Raw genomic sequence first — 6,178 nt, 5'->3', positions numbered from 1 at the left:
TACGGTGCCGCCTACGTAGGCAGCATGAGGAGCAAGTGGATACGCGAGGCTGCCATATTGGCGTCTTGATTATATTTATTGTAGTTGCCCCTGCGTAATGACATACTCTCTAAACTGTCTTCATCACATTTTCTATGGTTATCAAAATTCACGGGTGAAAGAAAGAACGATCAATATAAGCGGTGACTATTTTTTATGATGCGAGTATTATTACGCAATATCGTACGTCTGGCAGCTAATGCTGCCCGTGAGATTTTGGCCCGAAGTGAAGTGGTTAACCACTTCACTCCGGGACTTAAATCTCGCGGGCAGCAGCCAATGCCAGCCGTACGACGTGTCGTAATAATACTCGCATCATAAAATATAGTCACCGCTTATATCGATCGTTCTCTCTTTCACCCGTGGATTTTGAAAACCATAGAGAATGGGATTCAGTGCATATTAGGGAGAATGTAAAAATGCAGGGGTGACTACAATAAATATAATCAAGACGCCGATATGGCAGTGTCGCGAATCCACTTGCTCCTCATGATGCCTATGTGTGTGGCACTGTATGGTAGGGGTTAAGGTGTGAACTGGTTAGTATTAAGGGATGGAAAGTACTTATACAGGTAAACGTCGACTTACGATGGCATTAGGTTTCGATAGAGCCATCGTAAGACGATCTCATCGTAAGTCGATCCCCACTCTGTTCCGTGGTCACTGTACCTAGTACTCCCAGATCTTACAAAGAATCTTGGTATTGTATTGTAAATTTATTTATTTTCATACCCATCTGGGGTATTGGCTGCTTGTTATTGTGGCAAAGTAGCATGCAGTTGATACTTTAGGGTCTATATGGGGCACCCCTGCAGACCAGAGCCACACATCATTTTGTCTATGATAGAAGAAAACTCTTCATAGAGAAATGATGACACTTTTATACTACGACTGTCCCTCCGTTATGCTGTCCCCAACCCCTTGCTGCTGTCCTGTACCATTTCTCTGAGTATTCATTTTCTGCTGTGGGGGAATTCCCTGTGGTGGGGGAAAAGAATACTGCCACCAATTATTCCCACTTGGATCGTAAGAGGCGAGAAGAAAGGGACGGGGAGTTGGACTAGGCATCCTTCTCCTTGTAGCCCCACAAGGGACATTCCTAAACGAAAAAGTAAAGGCATAAGAGGGTCTGGGAGTTTTCCGACCAGCACCCTAAGGTTTGGATCTTTTAATGTGCGTGGATGTGGTACAGATGAGAGTAATTGGGAGGAGATAGGTAGTATGTTTGTGAGAAGAAAGATGGATGTGTTGGCTTTGAGTGAAACTAAGTTGAAAGGGAAGGGTGAGTGTAAATTTGGGAGTGTAAGTGGGAGGTTATCAGGAGTGAAGAGAGGGCGAGGGAGGGAAGGGGTGGCTATTCTAGTAAGTGAAGAGATAGGTAAATGTGTAGTGGAATGGAAGGAGGTTTCCTCAAGGATTATGTGGATGAAGGTGAAACTGGGAAAGGAGATGTGGGTCTTTGTAAGTGCATATGGGCCTGGCCTGGCAGTGAGAAGAGCATAGAAGAAAGGGAGGCCTTTTGGATAGATTTAAATGAGTGCATAGAGGGTTTAGGGAGAAATGTCAATGTAATATTACTGGAAGACCTCAATGCTAGGGTAGGAAATGGTCCAATTGATGGAGTGGTTGGGAAATGTGGAGTTCCAGGAAAGAATCATAGTGGAGAGTTGATGGTGGAAATGTGTCTAGAAAGAGAGTTGATGATAGCAAATAGAGTGTTTCGGAAGAAAGTCAAGCATAAGTACACATGGGAGAGGGTGGTGTATGGAAGGGTGGTAGATAGAGCGTTGATGGATTATGTAGTGGTAAATAGGACTATGATAGGAAGAGTTAAGGATGTACATGTGCTAAGGGGAGAGGGTGGGGGAATATCAATCATTATTTGGTGGAAGGTAAGTTGAGAATGGAGGATAGATGGAGAAAGAGGAAAAGGACAAAAGGTAGGGAGGTGCTTAGAGTGAACTCTTTAAATGAAAAGGAAAAGGAGGAGTACAAGAAGAAGCTGAAGGAGGAGTGGGAGGGAGTGAAGGATAGAGTAGAGCTAGGTGTGGAGGAGGAATGGGGATGGTTCAAGGAGGGAGTTACAAAGTGTGCAAGGATGGTGTGTGGAACAAGAAAGACAGGAGGAAATAGAAGAAAGGGTAGTGAATGGTGGGATGAGGAAACAAAGAAGGTTGTAGAAGAGAAGAAGCGAGCTTTCACAGATTGATTACAAAATAGGACGAGGGAGTCATATGAGAGGTACAAAGAAAAGAAAAGAGAAGTAAAGCAAAAGGTAAAGGAGGCAAAGAGGAGAGCAGATGTGAAATGGGGTAAGAGTATGACAGAAAATTTTGAAAGTAATAAAAAGATGCTTTGGAAAGAAATTAAGAGAGGCGAATCGAGTAGAGAAGAAAAGGTAAAAGGTGCAGATGGAGAGATGATAATGGAAGAGAAAGCAGTAAGGGGAAGATGGGGAGAATATTTCAGGGAGTTGCTAAATGTGAAGGAGGATAGGGAGGGAAGATAGTTGCAGTGGGAAATGCTAAGAAAATGAGAGTGATGAGTGAGGAAAATGGAGGAGAAATAAGGAAAGATGAAGTGAAGGCAGTTGTTAAGATGATGAAAGCAGGTAAGGCACCAGGTCTGGATGGATGCCATGCAGAATGTCTAAAAAAAGGGTACAGTGATGGTGGACTGTCTGGTGAGGTTATTTAATGTTTGCTGGAGAGAGGGTAGAGTGCCGGAGGACTGGAGGAGTGCCTGTATAGTTCCACTATACAAGGGAAAAGGGGACAAGTGTGAATGTAGTAGTTTCAGAGGGATTAGCTTGTTAAGTGTAGTTGGGAAGGCTTATGAGAGGACGGGTAGAGGTTGTGTAGATCAGATCTTTGTGGTAAGACAAATATGTGAGAAAGCTAAAGGAAAGGGGAAGGATGTTTTTTGGGCTTTTATGGATCTGGAAAAGGCTTACGATAGGGTAGACAGAAAGGCACTGTGGGAGGTTATGCAGACATATGGGATAGGAGGAAAGCTTCTAGGAGCTGTCAAGAGTTTTTATGAGAGTAGTAGAGCTTGTGTCAGGATTAGAAATAGAGAGAGTGAGTGGTTTGAGGTGGGGGTGGGACTTCGTCCAGGATGCGTTATGTCGCCCTGGCTGTTCAACTTATACATGGATGGGGTAGTGCGAGAGGTAAATGCAAGGGTAGTGGGTCAGGGATTGGAGATGGTTAACCACTTCAGTACGGGACTTAAATCTCGCGGGCAGCAGCCAATGCCAGCCGTATGACGTAACGTAATAATATTCGCATCATAAAATATAGTCACCGCTTATATCGATCGTTCTCTCTTTCACCCGCGAATTTTGAAAACCACAGAGAATGGGATTCAGGGCGCATTTGGGAGAATGTAAAAACACAGGGGCGACTACAATAAATATAATCAAGACGCCGATATGGCAGCGTCGCGAATCCACTTGCTCCTCATGACGCCTACGTGTGCGGCACCGTATGGAAGGGGTTAAAGAAAATGGAGAAAAGTGGGAGGTGAGCCAGCTGTTGTTTGCGGACGACACTGCGCATGTGGCAGGATTGGAGGAGGGACTGAGGAAGTTGGTGACAGAGTTTGGGAGAGTATGTGATAGAAGAAAGCTAAAGATAAATGTGGGTAAAAGTAAGGTGATGAGATGTACAAGGGGTGAAAGTGGCAGTAGACTGGAAGTGAGCATTATTAAGGGAGAGCAACTGGAGGAAGTGGATATTTTTAGATACTTGGGTGCAAATGTGGCAGGAAAAGGAGGAGTGATGGTGGAGGTAGAATGTAGGTTGAGAGAAGCGAGTAAATGCCTTGGTGGATTGAAGAGTGTAATGAGGAATAGACATTTGGGAATGGATGCTAAGAGGAGACTGTATGAAGGAATGATTGTGCCAACAGCACTGTGTGGGGCAGAAACATGGAACATGAGAGAGGAAGAGAGAAAGAGTTTGAATGTATTTGAGATGAGGTGTCTGAGAAGTATGATGGGGGTTACTAGGCTGGATAGAGTGAGAAATGAGGAGGTGAGGAGAAGAACGGGGGTGGAAAGGGAGTTGGGAGATAGGGTTAATGAAAGAATATTGGGATGGTTTGAACACATGTAAAGAATGAGTGAAGAAAGACTAGTAAAAGAGGTATGGAAGGCAGATGTGGAGGGAGTGAACATGAGGGGGTAACCAAGGATGAGATGGATGGATGGGGTGAAATGGGCTTAGGGGAAGAGGGGAATGTCTGTTGAGGAAGGACGGGAGAGGACAGAAGACAGGAGTGAATGGACAATGGTTGTATATGGATGATGCTGTGATGCATGAGGTGGAATGGGTGGGGGGATGGGGGATGAGGTAGTATGTGTGAGAAAAATTTGACGCAGCCCGAAGGGATTTCTCCCCATCTTCTCCTTTTCTGCATGAGGGGATGGAGGGGGAGGGGGTCACCGATTTAATGAAGCAGCCTTGCTGTGGATGTGCTGTGTCTTGTGACACTGCTTCTGACCCAGGGCAGTGGACAAGATGCAGGGATGATCTGTCATCCAGGAGGTGCCAAAATAAGAGGGAGGGTAGAGGGTGGAGGGGAGTGGAGTGTATTAGGGATGGAATGGGTGGGAATGGTTTCTATGCCTTTTTCTTTTTGACTACCTCCTTTGTATGGGGGAAAAAGCCTTTGGTATATGTATGTATTATTATTATTATTATTAGTTATGACCTGTCATCCAGGAGGTGCCAAGATAAGAGGGGGGAAGAGAGTGGAGTATGCTAGGGATGGGATGAGTAGGAGTGGTGTATGCCTTTGTTTTTCGGCTACCTCCGTTTTAAGGAGGAAAAAGCCTTTGGTATATGTATGTATATATTTACTTGTTTGTTTTATTTAATTTATTTACTTATTTATGAGATGTTTCAAGAAGGGAGTTGCAAGGTGTGCAAAGATGGTGTGTGGAACAAGGAAAATGGGAGGAAATGGAAGAAAGGGTAGTGAGTGGTGGGATGATGAAGCAAAGATGGTTTTAGAAAAAAAAAGAGTATTCACAGATTGGTTGCAAAATAGGATGAAACATGTGAGAGGTACAAAGAAAAGAGAAGAGAAGTAAAGCCTAAGATAAAGGAGGGAAAAGGAGAGCAGATGTAAAATGGGGTAAGAGTATGACAGAAAATTTTGAAAGTATTGAAAAGATGTTTTATAGGGAAATCAAGAGAGGAAGGGGAGGCAAATCAAGTAGAGATGGTGCAGATGGAAAGGTGATAATGGAGAGGGGAACATTAAGAGGAAATGGGCAGAATATTTTAGGGAGTTGCCAAGATGAGAGGGAGGGTGGAGGGGAGTGGAGTGTATTTAGGGATGGAATGGGTGGGAATGATTTTATGCCTTTTTCTTTTTGGCTACCTCCCTTGTAAGGGGAAAAATGCCTTGGTATATGTATGTATGCTAAATGTGAAGGAGGATAGGGAGGGAAATGTGGTTGCAGTGGGAAGCACTAAGAAAATGACAGTGATGAATGAGGAAAATGGAGAAAAAAATAAGAAAATATGAGGTGAAAGCAGTTATTGAAATGATGAGAGCAGGTGAGGCACTTGGGTTAGATGGGTGTCATGCAAAGTATCTAAAAAAGGAGGTACAGTGATGGTGGACTGGCTGGCGATGTTTTATATTTGTCTGAAAAAGGGTAGAGTGCTGAAGGAGTACCTGTATAGTTCTGCTCTATAAGGGAAAAGGGGACAAATGTGGGTGTAGTAATTTTGGCTAGATCATTTTGTAGAATGTAGTTGGGAAGGCATATGGGAGGGTTTTATTGGGATTAGAAAAGGAACAGAGGGAGTAATTGGTGAGGAATAATGTGGGTTTAGGACAGGGATTACGTGGATCAGATTTTTGTGGTAAGGCAGATATGTGAGAAAACTTTATCAAAGGGTAAAGATGTTATTTAGGCCTTTATAGATTTGGAAACAGCATATCGCAGGGTAGACAGGTCACAGGAAGGCACTGTGGGAGGTATTCCAGATATATGGGATTGGAGGAAAACTGTTAAAAGCAGTCAAGAGTTTGTACAATGGTAGTACAACCTGTGTTAGGATTAGAAATGGAGAGAGTGAGTAGTTTGAGGTAAAGGTGGGACTTCATCAGGGATGTGTCA

The sequence above is a fragment of the Oratosquilla oratoria genome, unplaced genomic scaffold, assembly GCF_046742065.1.
Source record: "Oratosquilla oratoria isolate Oo_2021 unplaced genomic scaffold, ASM4674206v1 SCAFFOLD57, whole genome shotgun sequence".
NCBI lineage: Eukaryota > Metazoa > Arthropoda > Malacostraca > Stomatopoda > Squillidae > Oratosquilla > Oratosquilla oratoria.
This window is presented reverse-complemented; position numbering follows the sequence as displayed.